Raw genomic sequence first — 22,601 nt, 5'->3', positions numbered from 1 at the left:
CCATAAAGGATAGAGTAAAGGCTAGAAAAATGTTGATGTATACTATGGACTTTGATAATTGTAATATGAGTTACAATCTAATGAGTCAAAATCATTTGTTTTTGTTAAACTAATTATCATATTCGTTTCATTCTAAGCCTTCCTCAGTTCATTCGTAGGCCAGGCTCGCGGCTAATAGGGAAACTAGTGCTAGTGCTATGGTGAGTGTAGTTTTTAGGTTAATTGATTGTGAGGCCCATGGTAGTGGTAGGAGTAGTGCAATTTCTAGGTCGAATAGTAGAAATGTAATGGCTACTAGGAAAAATTTTATAGAGAAGGGTAGACGTGCTGATCGTAGGAGGTCAAAGCCACATTCATATGGGCTTGCTTTTTCTGTATAGATGTTTAACTGGGGTAGTCAGAATGCGATTAGAATGAGTAGGGATGCTAGGGATATGTTGATGAGTATGGTTAATATTATATTTATTATTTCTCTCCGGGCTGTACCAGAACTAGTTGATTGGAAGTCAACTGTACTTATTAATACTAGAGAAATAAGATCCTCATCAATAGATGGATACATATAGGAATAGTCATATGACATCTACGAAGTGTCAATATTAGGCAGCTACTTCGAATCCGAAATGGTGGCTAGATGTGAAGTGGTAGTTTAACTGTCGTAGGAAGCATACAATGAGAAAGGTAGATCCGATGATGACGTGAAGGCCATGGAATCCTGTGGCTATAAAAAATGTGGAACCATAGATTCCGTCAGAGATTGTGAATGGGGCCTCGTAGTATTCTGAGGCTTGTAAAAGGGTGAAATATAAGCCTAGGGAGATTGTAATATATAGGGCTTGGAGCATGTGTTTGTGGTTTCCTTCTATTAGGCTATGGTGGGCTCAAGTAATAGAGACTCCAGAGGCTAGGAGAACCAAGGTGTTGAGTAATGGTACTTCTAGGGGGTTTAGAGGTGTAATGCCTGTGGGTGGTCAACACCCTTCTAGCTCAGGGGTTGGTGCTAGGCTTGAATGGTAGAAAGCTCAGAAGAAGCCTGCAAAGAAGAAAAGTTCTGATGTAATGAAGAGAATTATTCCGTATCGTAAGCCTTTTTGGACAGTAGGAGTGTGGTGGCCTTGGAATGTTCCTTCTCGGACAACGTCTCGTCATCATTGATATACAGTCAGTATGTTAGCTGTAGTACCTAGGGTTAGAAGGGATAGTGGGTTATAATGGAATCACATTACTAGTCCTGATGTTGTGAGTAGGGCGGAAAGGGCTCCTGTCAGGGGTCATGGGCTTGGGTTGACTATGTGATATGAGTGTGTTTGGTGGGTCATTAAGTGTTGTCATGTAAATATAGGCTTACTAACAAGGTGAAGACATAGGCCTGGAGAAGGGCTACTGCAAATTCTAGGATGGTTAGGAGGACAAGGATAGTGAAAGTAATTATTGCTGTAATGGTACTAATGTTTATTAGGGCTAGAGTAGCTCCTCCAATTAGGTGAATTAATAAGTGGCCTGCGGTAATACTGGCTGTTAATCGTACGGCCAGGGCTATGGGTTGAATGAATAGGCTAATAGTTTCGATGATGATAAGTATTGGAATTAGGGGAAGTGGTGTTCCTTGCGGTAGGAAATGGGCTAAAGAGGCTTTTGTTTTATACCGGAAACCAGTAATTACTGTGCCTGCTCATAGGGGGATGGCTATTCCTAGGTTTAAAGATAGTTGTGTAGTGGGGGTAAATGAGTGGGGCAGGAGACCTAATAGATTAGTAGAGCCAATAAATAGGATTAGGGATATTAGTATTAATGCCCAAGTTTGTCCTTTTTGGTTGTGAATAGATAATATCTGTTTTGATGTTAATTGTACTAGTCATTGTTGAATAGAGATGAGTTGGTTATTAATTAGTCGGTTAGGTGAGGGAAATCTAATATCTGGGAATATGGTAATGATAATATTCATTACCTTATTATTGTAGGGGTAATGAATGAGGAAAATAGATTTTCATTCATTTCTTTTCTCAAGGTATAATAGATTTTGATGTAGCCACTAGTTTTGGTTCGGGGTTTTCTGGAAAATTATATTTTGATACTTTTAGTTGGAATATAAAAAATAGGGTGATAATTATTGATAAGATAGTGATAAATCATGTTGAAATATCTAGTTGTGGCATGTCACTGAGGATAGGTTTACGCTCTCAATCTTTAACTTAAAAGGTTAATGCTGTTTAGCTTCTCAATGAATTTATAATATTGAGGCAGATCATTTTTCAAAGTGCGATAGAGGTACTAACTCGAGAACAATGGGTATGAAGCTGTGATTAGAGCCACAGATTTCAGAGCATTGGCCGTAGTATAGCCCTGGTCGTATGACTATAATAGTAGTTTGGTTTAGGTGCCCTGGGATAGCATCAGTTTTTAATCCCAAGGATGGAATGGCTCATGAGTGTAATACGTTTTCGGAAGAGATTAATATGCTAATTGTTATTTCTATTGGGAGGACTATTCGTTTGTCTACTTCTAGTAATCATAGTTCTCTGGGTTTTAGCTCTTGAGTTGGGATCATGTAGGAGTCAAAGTTTAAATCTTCGTTATCTGTATACTCATAGTTTCAATATCATTGGTGGCCTATAGTCTTTATGGTTAAGGAGGGGTTATTAATTTCGTCTATCATATAGAGGATTCGTAGTGAAGGTAAAGCAATCAGAATTAGAATAATAGCAGGCAAGATGGTTCAGATCGTTTCAACTGCTTGAGCATCTATGGTGCTAGTATGTGTGAGTTTGGTGGTTAACATTACTGAAATAATGTAGAGAATGAGAGAACTAATTAAGAATACGATCATTAATATATGATCATGAAAGCGTAGTAGTTCTTCTATGATAGGGGAGGTTGCATCTTGGAGGCCTATTTGGAAAGGATACGCCATAGAGATATAAAGGACTTTCACCTATAATTTGACTTTGACAAAGTCATATAATTTTTACTAATACCTCTTATCGAGAAAGACATAGTGGTTATGACATTGGCTTGAAACCAGTTTTAGGGGGTTCGATTCTTTCCTTTCTTATTTTGATAATACATAGGTTGGTTCCTTGAATGTATGGTATGGAGGAGGACATCCATGCAATCATTAGATGTTTGTTGAAGTTAGTTCTACTGTCAGCACTTCTCGTTTGGATGCAAAGGCTTCTCAGATCATGAAGATTATCAGTATTACTGCTGTTAATGAAATGAATGAGCCCATGGAAGATACTGTGTTTCATGTTGTGTAAGCATCTGGGTAGTCAGAGTAGCGTCGAGGCATACCTGATAGGCCTAGGAAGTGTTGAGGAAAGAATGTTGTGTTTACTCCTACAAATATAATTGTAAAATGGATTTTTGCTCAGATATCATTTAGGGTGTAGCCTGTGAATAGTGGGAATCAGTGGACGAATCCGTCTATGATTGCAAATACTGCCCCTATTGAAAGAACGTAGTGGAAATGTGTTACTACATAATATGTATCGTGAAGAATGATGTCTAGTGATGAGTTTGATAGTACAATGCCCATTAAAACACCCACTGTAAATAGAAAGATAAACCCTAAGGCCCATAGTATAGCGGGGGATCATTTGATATTTCCTTTGTGCAGGGTAGCCAGTCAGCTAAATACTTTTACTCCTGTGGGAATAGCGATAATTATAATAGCTGAGGTGAAGTATGCTCGTGTGTCGACATCTAGGCCTACAGTAAATATATGGTGGGCTCATACGATGAATCCTAGGAAACCAATTGATATTATTGCTCATACTATTCCTATGTAACCAAAAGGTTCTTTTTTCCTGAGTAGTATGTTACAACGTGTGAAATAATACCAAATCCTTGAAGAATTAAGATGTATACTTCTGGGTGTCCAAAAAATCAAAACAGATTGTTGGTATTGGATGGGATCTCCTCCTCCGGCTGGATCAAAGAAAGTAGTGTTCAGATTCCGATCTGTGAGTAGTATGGTAATACCGGCTGCCAAGACTGGTAAGGATAGAAGTAGGAGTATGGCTGTAATTAAAACAGATCATACAAATAGGGGAGTTTGGTATTGTGACATAGCGGGTGGTTTTATGTTGATAATAGTAGTGATAAAGTTGATGGATCCTAGAATAGATGAGACACCCGCTAAGTGTAGAGAGAAAATTGTTAGGTCTACGGATGCTCCTGCATGTGCTAGGTTTCCTGCTAAAGGGGGATATACAGGTCATCCTGTTCCTGCACCTGCTTCTACCATGGAAGAGGCTAATAGGAGGAGGAAAGAGGGGGGTAGGAGGCAGAAGCATATGTTATTTATTCGTGGGAATACCATATCAGGTGCACTGATTATTAGAGGGATAAGTCAGTTCCCAAAGCCTCCGGGCATGATAGGTATTACTATGAAGAAAAGTATTACAAATGCGTGAGTAGTTACGATTACATTGTAAATCTGGTCATCTCCTAGCAGAGCGCCGGGTTGACCTAGTTCAGCATGGATTAATAGACTGAGAGCAGTTCCTACCATTCCAGCTCATGCACCAAACAAGAGGTAAAGGGTTTCAATGTCTTTGTGATTAGTGGAGAATAATCATCGATTTATGAACATAGGTAAAATGGCTGACAAGGGCATTAGGCTGTAAATCTAAGAATAGGGTTTAATTCCCCTTTTTGCCAAGCTCTGTAGTGAAATATCACATTGAATTGCAAATTCAAAGAAGCAGCTTCAACCCTGCCGGGGCTTCTCCTGCCTTTTTTTTCTTTGTGGCGGGAGAAGTAGATTGAAGCCAGTTGATTAGGGTATTTAGCTGTTAACTAAAAAGTTTCGTGGGATGGTAGCCCACCAATCTAGAAAGGGCTTAGCTTAATTAAAGTGATTGATTTGCGTTCAATAGATGTGAGATATACTCTTGCAGTCCTTATGATGGAATCAGGAGTTAACGGACAGCCTCTTTGGAGAACAGTGTGGAGATTCCTCAATAAATTAAAAATAGAGCTTCCCTATGACCCTGCCATTGCACTCCTGGGTATTTACCCCAAAGATACAGATGTAGTGAAAAGAAGGGCCATCTGTATCCCAATGTTTATAGCAGCAATGGCCACGGTCGCCAAACCGTGGAAAGAACCAAGATGCCCTTCAACGGACGAATGGATAAGGAAGATGTGGTCCATATACACTGTGGAGTATTATGCCCCCATCAGAAAGGATGAATACCCAACTTTTGTAGCAACATGGATGGGACTGGAAGAGATGATGCTGAGTGAAATAAGTCAAGCAGAGAGAGTCAATTATCATATAGTCTCACTTATTTGTGGAGCATAACAAATAGCATGGAGGACAAGGGGTGTTAGAGAGGAGAATGGAGTTGGGAGAAATTGGAAGGGGAGGTGAACCATGAGAGACTATGGACTCCGAAAAACAATCTGAGGGGTTTGAAGTGGTGGGGTGGGGTGGGAGGTTGGGGTACCGGGTGGTGGGTATTATGGAGGGCACGGATTGCATGGAGCACTGGGTGTGGTGAAAAAATAATGAATAATGTTTTTCAGAAAATAAATAAATTTATATAAAAAAAGAGTCTGTTTCTTGGTTTGTCTTTCTCTTTTTTCCTTGCCTATTAGTATTCTTTCTTTCATTTTTTTTTAAAGATTTTATTTATTTATTTGACAGACAGAGATGAAAAGTAGGCAGAGGCAGGCAGATAGAGAGAGAGAGGGGAGGCAGGCTCCCCGCTGAGCAGAGAACTCAATGTGGTGCTCGATCTCAGGACCATGGGATCACAATACAAGCCAAAGGCAGAGGCTTTAACCCACTGAGCCACGGAGGCACCCCCCTTTTTAAAGTAGTATTGTTTCTTAAATTCCACATATGAGTGAAATCATAGTGTATTTGTCTTTCTTTCACTGACTTACTTCACTTAGCATTATATTCTCTAGCTCCATCCATGTCGTTGCAAATGGCAAGATTTCATTCTTTATGAAATGGTTGAGTAATATTCCGTTGTGTACATAGACCACATCTTCATCCATTCATCTATTGATGAACAATTGGACTACTCTCACAATTTGGCTATTGTATATAATGGCGCAATAAACATGGGGGTTCATGTATCCCTTTGAATCAGTGTTTTAGTATTTTTGGTTAAATAACAAGATGAGAAATTACTGGGTTATAAGGTAGTTCTATTTTAACTTTCTGAGGAATCTCCATACTGTTTTCCACAGTGGCTGCACCACTTTGCATTCCCACCAACAGTGCTTAGGGTCTCTTTTTTTCTACATCCTCATCAACACTTATTTCTTGTTTTTGATTTTAGCCATTCTGACAGGTATGAGGTGATCACATAGCTTACCACTGATTCTTGGAAAGACTAGTAAGATGTTTAAAACCCTGGCAAACATGGGGTACCTGGGTGGCTCAGTGGATTAAAGCCTCTGTCTTCGGCTCAGGTCATGATCCCAGAGTCCTGGGATTGAGCCCCGTATCAGACTCTGCGCTCAGCAGGGAGCCTGCTTCCATCTCTCTCTCTCTCTCTCTGCCTGCCTCTCTGCCTGCTTGCGATCTCTGGCTTTCAAATAAATAAATAAAATTGTAAGAAGAAAAAAAACCCATGGCAAATGTTACATTAGAAAAATAGCAAAATTGAATGACAAGTATCGGAAATGAAAAGGGGATGGCACTACAGATCCTTCTGATATTTAAAAAAATATATATATAGATGACCCTTGAACAATATGGGTTCAAATTGCATGGGTCCACTTCAATGCAAATTTTTTTTCAATAAATACAGTACAATGCTGTAAATGTACTGCCTCTTCCTTATGATTTTCTTAAAAATATTTTCTTTTTTCCAGCTTATTTTATTATAAAAACAGCATAAAATACATATAACAGACAAATATATGTTAATAAACTATATTATCAGAAGGCTTATGGTCAACAGCAACTTATTAGTAGTTAAATTTTTATATAAAGAATTATATGCAGATTTAAACTGTATGGGAGTTCTATGTTCCTAACCTGTGCTCAGGGGTTCAGCTGTATAATAAAGAATATTTTTACCAAAAAAATGGATGATCTTTTAAAAATAAAGATATTTTGAATAGATCAAGATGATGTATAAAGGAGAAATATAAATTTGAAAATATCTATAGAAATCAAGTATTTTTTTTAAAGATTTTATTTATTTTTTTGACTGAAAAAGAGATCACAAGTAGGCAGAGAGAGAGGCAGAGAGAGAGGAAAAGAAGCAGGACCCCTGCCTAGCAGAGATCCCGACGCGGGGCTCGATTCCAGGACTCTGGGATCATGACCTGAGCCAAAGGCAGAGGCTTTAACCCACTGAGCCACGCAGGCATCCCTAGAAATTAAGTTTTAATAATAATCTTCCCATGAGGAAAGATTCTTTTCTAATTTACTTTACTAGTGTTTACTATGAAACATCATTGAAGAAACAAGATTGGGGAACCTAGATGACTCAGTTGCTAAAGCATCTAACTCTTGATTTCCACTCAGGTTATGATCTCAGGGTCATAGATTGAACCCCACATAGGGCTCTGTGCTCATCATGGAGTCTGCTTGAGATTCTCTCTCACTCTTTTTTTCCCCCCACTCATGTGCATGCTCTCTCTCTTTCTAAAATAAATAAGCAAATCTTAAGAAAAGAAACAAGATCATTCTTATATAAACAAGAATCAGCATAAAGACAATATTTCCTAGCTGTATTTGAGTTGTAAGTCTCAATGGAAATTAAAATAAAAATTATAGGTAAATCTGTCTCATAAATTTATCTTCAAAAATTTATAGAGAATATTTAAAATATGTCAATATATAAAGAATAATAAAATATCACTGAACTGTATGTTTACACTACCAATGTAAATGTCATTTATTATTTAAAAAAATAACGAATTTAAGATGTTTCCATATTCACTCATGAAAGAACAACACTGAGAAGGTTTGCCTTCTGTGACAAAAAAACTAAACTCTGGAGAATATATATGAACTGACTATTTTCAGAGATTGTATAATAAGCAGTGAATGACTGTAATTCTTGAGAAAAGGAAACAAATTAGGAGGAAAAGATTTTAAACTTGAATATATATAGCAATAGAAACAAATGAAGCCTAAGACTGAGTTAAAAAGGAAAAATAATAAACAGGCACCTGAGAAAATATTTACATGTAACTGGAAGAAAAAGGCCAGAAAAATAATGTAAAATATAATGGGCAAAATTTTTTTTCATATTTGATGACAAACCTGACCACGAAGATGCAAGAAAATGAGCAAAATCCCATTGATAGATACAGAGAAATCCCATAGATAGAGAACAAAATAAAGCACATCAGAATAAAATTCTGAAAATGAGCAAAAAAGAGACATTGTCAAAGTAGCAGGGGTGGAGGAGAGACATTACACACAAGCAAATCATTGTTGGTATATAGAAATGCAACAGATTTATGTTCATTGATTTTGAATCCTGTGGCTTTGTTGAATTCATGTATTAGTTCTAACACAGTCTTTTGGTTTTCTACAGAGACTATCATTTCATCTGCAAATGCCAAACGTTTAACTTCTTCCTTCCCAATTTGGTTGCCTTTTTAAAAAATTTTATTATTTTGTTTTACTTTATTTATTTTATTTTTTGGTGTCTGATTGCTGTGGCTAGGACTTCCACTATTGTGTTCAATACCAGTGGTCAGATTGTACCTCCCTGTCTTTTTCCTGACTGTAGAGGAAAAGCTGTCAGCTTTTCTCCATTGAGGATGATATTAGATTGAGTTTGTCTACCTGGCCTTTGTGATGTTGAGATATGTTCCCTCTATCCTTGCTTTGTTGAGGGTTTTTATCATGAAAGGATATTGTACTTTGTACAAAAATAGATCACTAGAACAGAATAGGAAACCCATGCAACTATATGGCCAATTAATCTTTGACAAAGCAGGAAAGAATATCCAATGGAAAAAAAATCAGTCTCTTCAACAAATAATGTTCAGAAAACTGAATAGCAACATGCAAAAGAATGAAACTGGACTATTTTCTTATACTATACAAAAAAGTAAATTCAAAATAGTTGAAAGATCTAAATGTGGGACAGGAGACCATTAAAATCCTAGAGGAGAAAACAGGCTACAACTTCTTTGACATTGACAGTAGCAACTTCTTACTAGATACCTCTTTTGAGGCAAGGGAAACAAAAGCAAGAACAAACTATTGGAACTTCTTCAAAATAAAAAGCTTCTTCACAGTGAAGGAAAAAAAAATCGATAAAACTAAAAGACAATCTACTGAATGGAAAAAGATATTTGCAAATGACATATCTGATAAAGGGTTGGTATCCAAAATCCATAAAGAACTTATCAAATTCAACACTCAAAAACCAAATAATCAAGTTAATAAATGGGTTAAGAAGTTAATCCAGTTAAGAAGACATGATTAAACATTTTTCCAAAGAAGACATGCAAATGGCTGATGCATGAAAAGATGCTCAACATCACTCATTATCAGAGAAATCAAATACAAATTAAAACCACAATAAGATATCACCTCACATCTGTCAGAACAGCTAAAACTAACAACAAAAGAAATAATAGGTGTTGGTGAGGATGCAGAGAAATGGGAACCCTTTTACTCTGTTGGTGGCAATGCAAATTGCTGCAGGTACTCTGAAAAACAATATGACGTTTTCTCAAAAAGTTAAAAATAGAGCTACCCTACAATCTAGCAATTGTACTACTAGGTATTTACCCAAATAGTACAAAAATACTAGATTAAAGGGATGCATGCACCCTAGTGTTTATAGTAGCATTATCAACAATATCCAAATTACAGAAAGAGCTCCAATGTCTATTGACTGGTGAATAAATAAAGGAGAAGTGATTTTATATATATATATATATATATATATATATATATATATATATACACACACACAGGTGTGTGTGTGTGTGTGTGTGTGTGTGTGTATGATGTATATATTCAGCCATAAAAAAGAATGAATTCTTGCCATTTGAAATGTCATGGATGGATCTAGAGGAAATAATACTAAGTGAATTAAGTCAGTCAGAGAAAGACAAATGTATGATTGCACTCATGTGTATAATTTAAGAAACAAAACAAATGGCCAAAAGAAAAAAAAAAAAGGGCGAACCAAGGAACAGATTCTTAACTACAGGGAACAAAATGCTGGTTAGAAGAGAGGTGGATTGGGTGGTGAGGGTGAAATAAATGAAGGGGATTAAAGGTACACTTGATGAGCATTGAGTAATACATGGAATTGCTGAATCACTAGATTTTGCACCTGAAATTAACATAACACTATATGTTAACTACACTGGAATAAAAAAAAAATGGCAGAAGGTGATGTACTTCTAAAACTTCATGGTTTCCCCAGATGTTGTAGTTCAATTTAACACTCAACTGCAGATAATTAAAAACAAGTGAGGATGCATAGGTGACTCAGTTAAATGTCTGCTTTTAGCTCAGGTCATGATCCGAGGGTCCTAGAATGGAGTAATGGGTTGAGCTCCCTGCTCAGTGGAGAGCCTACTTCTCCCTCTACCCCTCATCCTGCTTGTTCTCTCTTTCTCATATAAATAAATAAAATCTTTTATAAAAGTAAACTGATACCTCATTTCCAATTTGCTACTTTTGCTTCAGGAAATAAGTCCTATAGATACTTTTGATAGGATGCACAGCCAAGCTATATCAGCATCACGAAACTGCTGGTGTTTTTGTAAAATATTACTCAAGAGGGCTCAAATTACATCAACATTTAACAATAATAATTTCTGTTGGTTTACGAAGTTTAGTATTGTGATCCTATAGTACATTTTATGCATATGATCTAGTAAGCATAGAATGTTCTATAGGATCAAGGTATTTTTGTTCCACAGATTTGCTTATTGATTTTATGCTGGTATCACATGCTTGTTGTATAATAAGTTTTAATGCCTCATAGGACTACGTATTCTTTCAAAAATATCTCAGCCAATATACTTATTACAGAGAATTTCAGAATTAATTTTCATTAAAAAAATCCTTATTTGCATTTTAGTAGGATTGCATTTAGTAAATAATTGATCTATTTATAATATACATTTCTAAGAACAAGGTTATTATCATTGCTTCTGATATCAGACAGCCCAGGGTGAGTCAATGTACTGTGAATGAACACAGGTTTTAAGAGGGCCTTGAATGGTTTTAAGACCTAATGGATAACATCTAATAAGCTCCTTCATTCCATAGATGTAAGAATTACTTCCTATAACTCAAGCTTTTAGCACAAAAAAGTATGAAATTAATGGTAGTATATACTACTATTATTTTTTATTTTTTTTTATTTCTTTCTTTCTAATTTTCAAAAATTTATTTTCAGCATAACAGTATTCATTATTATTGCACCACACCCAGTGCTCCATGCAATCTGTGCCCTCTCTAATACCCGCCACCTGGTTCCCCCAACCTCCCACCCCCTGCCCCTTCAAAACCCTCAGATTGTTTTTCAGAGTCCATAGTCTCTCATGGTTCACCTCCCTTCCAATTTCCCCCAACTCCCATCTCCTCTCTAACTCCCCTTGTCCTCCATGCTATTTGTTATGCTCCACAAATAAGTGAAACCATATGATAATTGACTCTCTCTGCTTGACTTATTTCACGCAGCATCATCTCTTCCAGTACCGTCCATGTTGCTACAAAAGTTGGGTATTCATTCTTTCTGATGGAGGTTGTTCTACTATTATTATCACCATCATCATTTTTTACATGTTTTAGCAATGTTGTGAAATTTATATACTTGAGAACAATTATAGAATCATCATCATCATCTTTTACAAGTTTTAAGAATGTTGTGGAATTTTTTTAATAATTAAAAAAATTTTAATAAACATATAATGTATTATTAGCCCCAGGGGTACAGGTCTGTGAATCGCCAGGTTTACACACTTCACAGCACTCACCATAGCACATACCCTCCCCAATGCCCATAACCCCACCACCCGCTCCCTATCCTCCTCTCCCTGGCAAACCTCAGTTTGCTTTGTGAGATTCAGAGTCTCTTATGGTTTGTCTCCCTCCCAATCCCATCTTGTTTCATTTATTTTTTTTCTATCCCCCAAATCCCCCACATTGCATCTCCCCTTCCTCATATCAGGGAGATCATATGATAGTTGTCTTTCTCCGCTTGACTTATTTCGCTAAGCATAATACCCTCTAGTTCCATTCACATTGTCACAAATGGCAAGATTTCATTTCTTTTGATGGCTGCATAGTATTCCATTGTATATATATACCACAGCTTCTTTATCCATTCATCTGTTGATGGACATCTAGCTTCGTTCCATAGTTTGGCTATTGTGGACATTGCTGCTATAAACATTCGGGTGCACGTGCCCCTTTGGATCATTACGTTTGTATCTTTGGGTAAATACCCAGTAGTGCAATTGCTGGGTCACGGAGTAGTTCTATTTCAACTATTGAGGAACCTCCATGCTGTTTTCCAGAGTGGTTGCACCAGCTTGCATTCCCACCAACAGTGTAGGAGGGTTCCCCTTTCTCCGCATCCTCGCCAGCATCTGTCATTTCCTGACTTGTTGATTTTAGCCATTCTGACTGGTGTGAGGTGATATCTCATTGTGGTTTTGATATTTATTTCCCTGATGCCGAGTGATATGGAGCACTTTTTCATGTGTCTGTTGGCCATCTGGATGTCTTTTTTTGCCGAAATGTCTCCTCTGCCCATTTCTTGATTGGATTATTTGTTCTTTGGGTGTTGAGTTTGCTAAGTTCTTTATAGATTTTGAACACTATTCCTTTATCTGGTATGTCGTTTGCAAATATCTTCTCCCATTCTGTCAGTTGTCATTTGATTTTGTTATGTGTTTCCTTTGCTGTGCAAAAGCTTTTGATCTTGATGAAATCCCAATAGTTCATTTTTGCCCTTGCTTCCCTTGCCTTTGGTGATATTCCTAGCAAGATGTTGCTGCAGCTGAGGTCGAAGAGGATGATGCTTGTGTTCTCCTCAAGGATTTTGATGGATTCCTTTCTCACATTGAGGTCCTTCATCCATTTGGAGTCTATTTTCATGTGTGGTGTAAGGAAATGGTCCAATTTCATTTTTCTGCATGTGGCTGTCCAGTTTTCCCAACACCATTTATTGAAGAGGCTATCTTTTTTCCATTGGACTTCTTTCCTGCTTTGTCAGAGAGTAGTTGACCATAGAGTTGAGGGTCTATTTCTGGGCTCTCTATTCTTTTCCATTGATATATGTGTCTGTTTTTGTGCCAGTACCATACCATCTTGCTGATGACAGCTTTGTAATAGAGCTTGAAGTCTGGAATTGTGATGCCACCAACTTTAGCTTTGTTTTTCAACATCCCTTTGGCTCTTCGAGGTATTTTCTGCTTTGATATAAGTTTTAGGATTATTTGCTCCATTTCTTAGAAAAAAATAGATGGGATTTTGTTAGGGATAGCATTAAATGTGTAGATTGCTTTAGGTACCATAGACATTTTCACAATTTTTGTTCTTCTAATCCAGGAGCATGTAAGATTTTTCCATTTCTTTATGTCTTCCTCAATTTCTTTCATGAGTACTTTATAGTTGTCTGAGTATAGATTCTTTGCCTCTTTGGTTAGGTTTATTCTATGTATTTTATGATTTTGGCTGCGATTGTAAATGGGATTGACTCCTTAATTTCTCTTTCTTCTGTCTTATTGTTGGTATAAAGAAATGCAACTGTTTTCTGTGCATTGATTTTATATACTGACACTTTACTGAATTCCTATATGAGTTCTAGAAGATTAGGAGTGGAGTCTTTTGGGTTTTTCACATACAGTATTCTATCATCTGCAAAGAGTGATAGTTTGACTTCTTTGCCAATTTGGATATTTTAAATTTCTTTTTGTAGTCTGGTTGCTGAGGCCAGGACTTCTAGTACTATGTTGAATAGCAGTGGTGGTAATGGACATCCTTGCTGTGTTCCTGACCTTAGCAGAATAGCTCTCAGTTTTTCTCCATTGAGAATGACATTTGCAGTGGGTTTTTCATAGATAGTTTTGATGATATTGAGGTATGTACCCTCTATCCCTACACTATATATTTTCCTTTCAGGACCGCCTTAGCTGTGTCCCACAGATTTTGAACCATTGTTTTTTCATTATCATTTGTTTCCATGAATTTTTTCAATTCTTCTTTAATTTTCTGGTTGACCCATTCATTCTTTTTTTTTTTTTAAGATTTTATTTATTTGTTTGAACAGAAAGAGATCACAAGAAGGCAGAGAGAGAGGAAGGAAAAGCAGGCTCCCCACTGAGCAGAGACCTCGATGCAGGGCTCAATCCCAGGACCCTGGGATCATTACCTGAGCTGAAGGCAAAGGCATTACTTAACCCACTGAGCCACTCAGGCACTCCGACCCATTCATTCTTTAGAAGGATGCTCTTTAGTCTCCATGTATTTGGGTTCTTTCCAAATTTTCTCTTGTGATTGAGTTCTAGCTTCAGAACATTGTGGTCTGAAAATATGCAGGGAATGATCCCAACCTTTTGATACGGATTGAAACCTGATTTATGACCCAGGATGTGATCCATTCTGGAGAATGTTCCATGTGCACTAGAGAAGAATGTCTATTCTGTTGCTTTGGGATGGAATGTTCTGAATATATCTGTGATGTCCATCTTGTTCAGTGTGTCATTTAAAGCTTTTATTTTCTTTTGATCTTTTTCTTGGATGATCTGTCCATTTCAGTGAGGGGGAGTGTTAAAGTCCCCTCTTATTGTATTATTGTTGATGTGTTTCTTTGATTTTGTTATTAATTGGTTTATATAGTTGGCTCTTCCATGTTAGGAGCATAGATATTTAAAATTGTTAGATCTTTTTGTAGGACAGACCCTTTGAGTATGATATACTGTCCTTCATCATCTCTTATTATAGTCTTTGGCTTAAAATCTAATTGATCTGATATAAGGATTGCCACCCCAGCTTTCTTTTGATGTCCATTAGCATGGTAAATTGTTCTCCATCCCCTCACTTTAAATCTGGAGGTGTCTTTGGGTCTAAAATGATTTTCTTGTAGGCAGCATGTGGATGGATTTTGTTTTTTTATCCATTCTGATAGCCTGTATCTTGATTGGGGTATTTAGCCCATTTATACTCAGGGTAACTATTGAGAGATATGAATTTAGTGCCATTGTTTGTCTGTAAGGTGACTATTACTATATATTGTCTCTGTTCCTTTCTGATATACTACTTTTAGGGTCTCTCTTTGCTTAGAGGACCACTTTCAATATTTCCTGTAGAGTTGGTTTGGTGTTTACAAATTCTTTTAGTTTTTGTTTGTCCTGGAAGCTTTTTATATCTCCTTCTATTTTCAATGATAATCTAGCTGGATATAGTATTCTTGGCTGCATGTTTTTCTCATTTAGTGCTTTCAATATATCATGCCAGTTCTTTCTGGCCTTCCAGGTCTCTGTGGATAAGTCCACTGCCAATCTAATATTTTTACCATTGTATGTTACAGACTTCTTGTCCCGGACTGCTTTCAGGATTTTCTCTTTGTCGCTAAGATATGTAAATTTCACTATTAGATGACGGGGTGTGGACCTATTCTTATTGATTTTGAGGAGGTGTTCTCTGCACCTCCTGGATTTTGATGCTTGTTACCTTTGCCATATCAGGGAAATTTTCGAAAATAATTCTCTCCAACATCCTTTCTGCTCCCTTCTCTCTTTCTTTTTCTTCTGGAATCACAAATATTCTAATGTTGTTTCATCTTTTGGTATCACTTATCTCTTGAATTCTCCCCTCGTGGTCCAGTAGTTGTTTGACTCTCTTCTTCTCAGCTTCTTTATTCTCTGTCATTTGATCTTCTATATCACTAATTCTTCTGCCTCATTTATCCTATCAGTAAGACCCTCCATTTTTTTTATTGTACTTCATTAATAGCTTTTTTTTTTTTTTTTTAAATTTCAACTTGGTTGGATTTTTGTTCTTTTATTTCTCCAGAAGTGTTTTTATTGCTCTGGACAGGGTTTCTCTAATATCTTCCATGCTTTTTTCAAGCCCAGCTAGCACCTTGAGAACATCATTCTGAACTCTAGATCTGACATATTACCAAAGTCCATATTGATTATGTCCCTAGCCTATGGTACTGTCTCTTGTTCTTTTTTTTGTGCTGGGTTTTTCCACCTTGTCATTTTATCCAAGAATAAATTTAAGAATATATGAAGAAGCGAATAAAATACAAAAAGGTTGGAAAAGACCCTAGGAAAATGTGCTTTAACCAAATCAGAAGAGACCCCAAATTTTTTTGGGGGGGATAAAGGGGGTAAAAAGAAGTTCAGAAAAAAAAAGAAAAAAGAAAACAAATAAAAAATATAAAAAGAAAAAATATATATTATACTGGTGACTAGAACAGGGTCACTCACTTAGTTTTGGGAGTATTTTTTTCTCTTGGAAGAAACTTCCTCCCAAAATTTTAAAGGATGAAAAACATACATAAGGGTAAACACAATGAAAGGATGGAATATGAATATAAAAATGAAAAAAAATTTTTTGAATTTCTAAAAAAGGAGTTGATAAGATAACTTGCTTGGGAGAATAAAGAAAAAAGAAAGTGGAGAGAATTGGCTCAGGATGAAGACTAAAACAATGCCCTCTGCCAGATTTAGGATGTATTTTGATCTATTAGAAGTTGTATCCTGAAATTTTTTAGAAGAAAAACCCTATGTGTATACAAAAAATAATGTTAGATACAATGAAGAAAAAAATATGACTATAATAATGAAGGTTTTCAAATGACAGTACAGACAAAAGGTTGATATCTAGGATCTATAAAAAACTCCTCAAACTCAACACACATAAAGCAGACAATCATATCAAAAAAATGGGCAGAAGATATGAACAGACACGTCTCCAAAGAAGACATATGGCTATCAGACACATGAAAACATGTTCATCATCACTAGCCATCAGGGAGATTCAAATGAAAACTACATTGAGATATCACCTTACACCACTTAGAATGGCCAAAATTAGCAAGACAGGAAACCACATGTGTTGGAGGGGATGTGGAGAAAGGGGAACCTTCTTTAAATGTTGGTGGGAATGCAATTTTGGTGCAGCCTCTTTGGAGAACAGTGTGGAGATTCCTCAAGAAATTAAAAAATAGAGCTTCCCTATGACCCTGCCATTGCACTCCTGGGTATTTACCCCAAAGATACAGATGCAGTGTAAAGAAGGGCCATCTGTACCCCAATGTTTATAGCAGCAATGGCCATGGTAGCCAAACTGTAGAAAGAACCAAGATGCCCTTCAACGGACGAATGGATAAGGAAGATGTGGTCCATATACACTATGGAGTATTATGCCTCCATCAGAAAGGACGAATACCCAACTTTTGTAGCAACATGGACGGGACTGGAAGAGATTATGCTGATTGAAATAAGTCAAGCAGAGAGAGTCAATTATCATATGGTTTCACTTATTTGTGGAGCATAACAAATAGCATGGAGGACAAGGGAAGTTAGAGAGTAGAGGGAGTTGAGGGAAATTGGAAGGGGAGGTGAACCATGAGAGACTATGGACTCTGAAAAACAATCTGAGGGGTTTCAAGTGGGGAAACCAGGTGGCAGGTATTAGAAAGGGCACAGGGTGTGGTACAAAAAACAATGAATACTGTTATGCTGAAAATAAATAAATAAATTTTAAAAAATAATGAAGGTTCAAAGAAAAAATGTTTTTTATATAAGATATTGTTAAGATAAACTAGTTAAAAAACATTAAAAGAGGGAACGGTAAAATTTAAAAAAAATTAGCAGAAGAAAAAAATAAAATAAAAAAAATAATTAATTTGGCAAGTCTAAGGAATCATAGGGAGAAAGCCATGAATTCCATGCTTTGCTTTCTCCTCCTCTGAAATTCCAATGTTTTCCTTAGTAAGTGAACTTGGTCTTAGCTGGATTTCTTATTGATCTTCTGGGGGAGGGGCCTGTTATAGTTTTATTCAAGTGTCTTTGCCCAAGGTAGAGTTGTACCGCCCTTACCAGGGGCTAGGCTAAGTAATCTGTTCGGGTTCGCTTTTGGGAGCTTTTGTTCACTGAAGACTTTCCGTAGATTTCTGGAGGATGGAAATGAAGATGGCAGCATCCCAATCTCTGGGCAGGAGGAGCCGAGAGCTCGAGACCTCACTCCTTTGTGCACCCTCCGTGAAAAGCGCTCAACACTCCTGTCTCTCTGGCCTCTGGCCACTCTCTGAGCTCAGTCAGGCAGTGATCAAGCTTCTCTGTCTTTAGCATACAGCCCCACCTGGAGTCTCCGAACTTCACAGATCCCTGAACTCTTCCAGGGGAGTCTCCCTGGATCTTGTGTGTTCCCTGCTCATAGTGCAGTGGCCTGTGTCACGAATCATGATAAGGTAACCCTGAGTTGAGAGCTCACTCCAAAGCTCCATCTCTGTAGCTGGCTTCCCCACTCTAATACCTATGAGCTCAGTGACACTCAGCCCCGATCCTTCTGTGACCCCACGGGACCTGAGACCATGCTGTCCCCACGTGGGCTTCACCCTAGCTTAGCCTCTGAAGCAATGTCCCTCAGTGGAGCAGACTTTTAAACGTTCTGATTTTGTAATCTGTTGCTCCGCTGCTTGCCGGGAGCTGGCCCCTTCCCCCATGTCTATGTTCCCATCACTCTGGATTCACTTCTCCACTGGTCCTACCTTTCAGAAAGTGGTTGATTGTCTCTTTCTAGAATTGCTGCTCTTCTCTTCTATCTCCTGTTGGATTTGTAGTGGTTGGGAATGGTTTGATAAGTTATCTAGGTGATCTCCTGCCACCTGATGTCGTCTCAGCCTGCTGCTTCTCTGCCATCTTGACTCCTCCCAAGAATGTCGTGGGACTTATATATTTGAGAACCACACATTTTTTAGTTGCTGCTGTAGTTTTTTTAACAGATAATTCTAGGACTCAGAGAATTTATTAAAAACTGCTGTTTTTATTTTACATGAATTCAATTTACTAAACTTTTATTCAATTCTTAGAGTTTTTCAATTAAATACTACGTTTGAAACCTTACCTAGCAGTCAATTTTTGAAAAGTTTTCACTGGCACTTTTAAAAAATATATATATTTTATTTATTTATTTGACAGAGAGAGATCGCGAGTAGGCAGAGAGTCAGGCAGAGAGACAGGAGGAAGCAGACTCCCTGCTGAGCAAAGAGCCTGATGTGGGGCTCAATCCCAGGACCCTGGGATCATGACCTGAGCCGAAGGCAGAGGCTTAACCCACTGAGCCACCCAGGCGCCCCTCACTGGCACTTTCTTAAAGAGTTGGTATTAAATAAAAATACTTAAACTACAGATATTGGGTACTGTTTAAAGTACACATGTATTTCCTTACTCCCCAAATCAGGCTTATGGTGAAGGCAACATTATATGTATCAATGGCATAATTTTTAGTAAAGTATATTTTACAAGTATAGAAATTGTATCTCAGAAGAATTAAGTAATGTGTTTGATTTCACATTGCCAGTAACAGTCAGAGAACTGTTACTGAGAACTGATCAGAACTTTCTGATCCTGAAGCCCACAGAGGTAAAAATTATGTGGCAGTGGCTCAGTGAAAGCTTCATCCTGTATGGTCTTTAATATAAATGTTTTTGTTAACTCAAAAGTATTAATAATAATGTTCAAATTTCTCTATTTTCAATGATTTTTCTTTATATATCACAAACAGAATGTATTTAAGTACTGTTTGTAGTTTTTGTCATTTTCTCCATTACAATAATTTTTGCTTTATTGTGTTGTATAACATTTGACTGGGTATTAAATTAAGATAGGTGCATTTCTTGTTTTATGTGTAAGTGCATTATGCTGAATTTTACTTTATTTAATGTTGAGATGGCATTTGAGTCATTTTTAAAATTTTACCTGGTATATCTTGTTAAACATTGATTTTTGTTTTTATACAGAATTTTATGCCTGTAATTTTTTTTTTTTTTTTTGAGTGGGACCAGGAGAAGGAGAGAGATTTTTTTCTCTTACTTTAAAAAAATTTAAATTCAGTGTGTGTGTGGGGGGGAGGACAAGATGGCGGGGAAGTAGGAGGAGGCGCCTTTTCAACTTGTACCCCAAAGTGAGCTGATTACCTACCAAAGAACTCCAATTACTCATGAAATCAGCCTGAGATCAGAATTCTACACGTCTGGATCTCTACAGGGGGAGAAGATGCCAGTGGGCAGGGAAAGCTGATTGGGAACGGTGACTGATATTGGAAGATAAACAAAAGGGGGAGGGAGCCACCAGAGGCGACCAGTTGGAAAGTAATACCCCAATAGGAGTGAGAGTGCCCTGCGTCTGGGGACCAGCATTAACTTGGACACTGGTTGAAAGCACTACAAAAGAGCAAAGGATCTGGGGCGGGGGGGGGGGAATTGTGGGAATTGGGAGGACTAGGGACAGGGGCTTAAGTCCCCGGTACCAGAACAGCCTCCCCTGGCGCTGAGGCAGAGAGAGTGCGGCGGAGAAACCAGGTCTTGGTCCCTAAGCCGCCAACGCACCCGAGAACGCGCGTGGGGTCCTTTTCCTGTGAGGGGATGGGCGCCACACCGCACAGCAGAACACGCGAACCCTGCTATAGCACCTGAGATTCTCCCCTGAGAGAGGTATAAAGGCCCAGCCGGTGGCCTTTGATACGCGCCATTGTTTCAGAGCCTGCACCAAACTCTCCCCCCTGAGAGGTGTGAGAAGGCTCAGCCTGGTGCTCTGGGACCTGCGCCCCATTCCCAGAGCCTGAGACCCACGCGCGAACCTCAACCTCCCCTGAAATTGGTGCGTGCAAGCCGAGCGCTCTTAAACCCAGAAAGACCAGGGACTCACAGCCCAGGCCAGTGGGAAAATCTCAGTGTGCGATTGCTGCTTGGAACCTCTCTGGAGGTCTGGAGCTGCCCAGACAGCTGCCACTGCCTTGGCTTTGGGTACAAGCAAAAGATCCTGCGTCCCCAGGGACCACGACTTGGAACCTGCTCTGCCAGTGGCCAAGGGGGAACTTATTTAGGCTCTGCAGCCAGACTGAGGTTTCTCTCTGAGAGGGAGATCAGGGTGCAGTTTGTTTTCCTCTAAAACTACAAAAACCATCAAAAGCGGTCAACGTGAGGGAAAAAAAAAAAAAAAAAAAAAAAAGTGAACAAACATAAAAACTGCCAGAGGAAAAAAAAGCCTGAAAAAAAAAAACAACTAGTTTCTTCAGAGCCCACCCCCTTGAGGGGCGCAGGAGGACTTAAGTCAGGGAACATCCTTGGCTGAAAACCCACGTGACAGGCCCTTCCCGCAAAAAAAAAAAAAAAAAAAACAAGAAAAAAAAAAAAAAAGAACGAGGAAATTATAAAAAAAGGACTACAAGAGAACAACCACTACTTCATAGGAAAACTTTTATTTTTCATTCATTCCCACTATTCTGGTTCATTTTTTTATATAGGTAATTTTTTTAACCTAATAACCATCACAGCAAGCTGTCCAGTACATCAAATTCCGTAATAACTTTCTAACCTGAACTTTTTGATACATACGTCTATGTTTATCTTTTGCATTTCTAGTTTTTGAATTCCTTCTTTTTTTTTTTAAATTTTAGTTTAGTTTAACTAGATTATTCCTTTTTATTCTTATCTTCTAATACTCATATAGAGTTAAACTTTAAAGTAATCCCCTTCCCCCAATCAATACTACCCCTATAGGTAAACTAATTTTTAATCCCCCTTTATCATAGGAAAGTTCAGTCCTTTAACAAAGATATCAAGATACATCCAGGAAGAATCAAAACAACCTTCCTCACACACACTGTGAATTTATAACCACTCTCCCATCTTTTTCTTCCACAAGTGTTTCTGTGTTTTTGTGTTTGTCCTGATAGCATATAAATCTTACACTTGGGGTTCTTTTTGACGAGGTTCTTCCTTTATTTTCATATATATATTTTTTCTCCTGTCATATACTTTTATCAGTCTTTTTGTTTGTCTGTTTTTGTTTGTCCACTTCATAAATCTTACCTTGGGGCCTATTTGGGCTGAACCTTCTCTTTCATCTTCCCTTTCTTTCCTGTCTCTCTATCTCTTTCTTTTTTTCTTTTTCTTTTTCTTTTCTTTTGTCTCTCGTTTGGGTGGGGAATCCTGATTGCTCAGAAGTGTTCCAGGGTGCACCTTGACTTCACCATGGTTAATATATCCAGCTACATCTGTTCTGTCATCTCCCCCCAAAATGACTAGGAGGAGGAATGCCCAACAGAAGAAAAATACAGAGGATGGACCTTCTGCAACAGAGCTAATGGGTATCAACATACACAAAATGTCGGAAAGGGAATTCAGGTTAACAATTATCCAGGCAATAGCTAGGTTGGAGAAAGCCATGGATGACCAAACAGAGTTAATTAGGGCTGAGCTGAAAGCGACCAGAGAGGATGTTCACAATGTTAGGGCGGAGCTTAAAGCTACCAGGGAGGAGGTTTACAATGCTCTCAATGAGCTTCAATCTAATCTAAACTCTCCCAAGCTAGGGTAACTGAGACAGAAGATTGAATTAGTGATCTGGAGGACAAACAGATAGAGAGAAAGGATCAGGAAGAAGCCTGGAAC

At 37.9% G+C, this 22,601-nt stretch overlaps 3 pseudogenes; all 3 read right to left on the bottom strand.

Annotated features, from left to right (window-relative positions):
• Positions 1–1,237: 1,237 nt before the first annotated feature.
• LOC123389975 lies at positions 1,238–1,995 on the bottom strand (annotated as a pseudogene).
• A 250-nt stretch (positions 1,996–2,245) lies between these two features.
• LOC123390009 lies at positions 2,246–2,911 on the bottom strand (annotated as a pseudogene).
• A 68-nt stretch (positions 2,912–2,979) lies between these two features.
• Positions 2,980–4,594, bottom strand: LOC123390013 (annotated as a pseudogene).
• Between the last annotated feature and the right edge of the window lie 18,007 nt (positions 4,595–22,601).

This window comes from Mustela putorius, unplaced genomic scaffold (assembly GCF_011764305.1).
Source record: "Mustela putorius furo isolate JIRA1106 unplaced genomic scaffold, ASM1176430v1.1 tig00537227_pilon_pilon_pilon, whole genome shotgun sequence".
Taxonomy (NCBI): domain Eukaryota; kingdom Metazoa; phylum Chordata; class Mammalia; order Carnivora; family Mustelidae; genus Mustela; species Mustela putorius.
The sequence above is the reverse complement of the archived record's forward strand: the minus strand, read 5'-3'. Positions and strand labels throughout refer to the sequence as shown.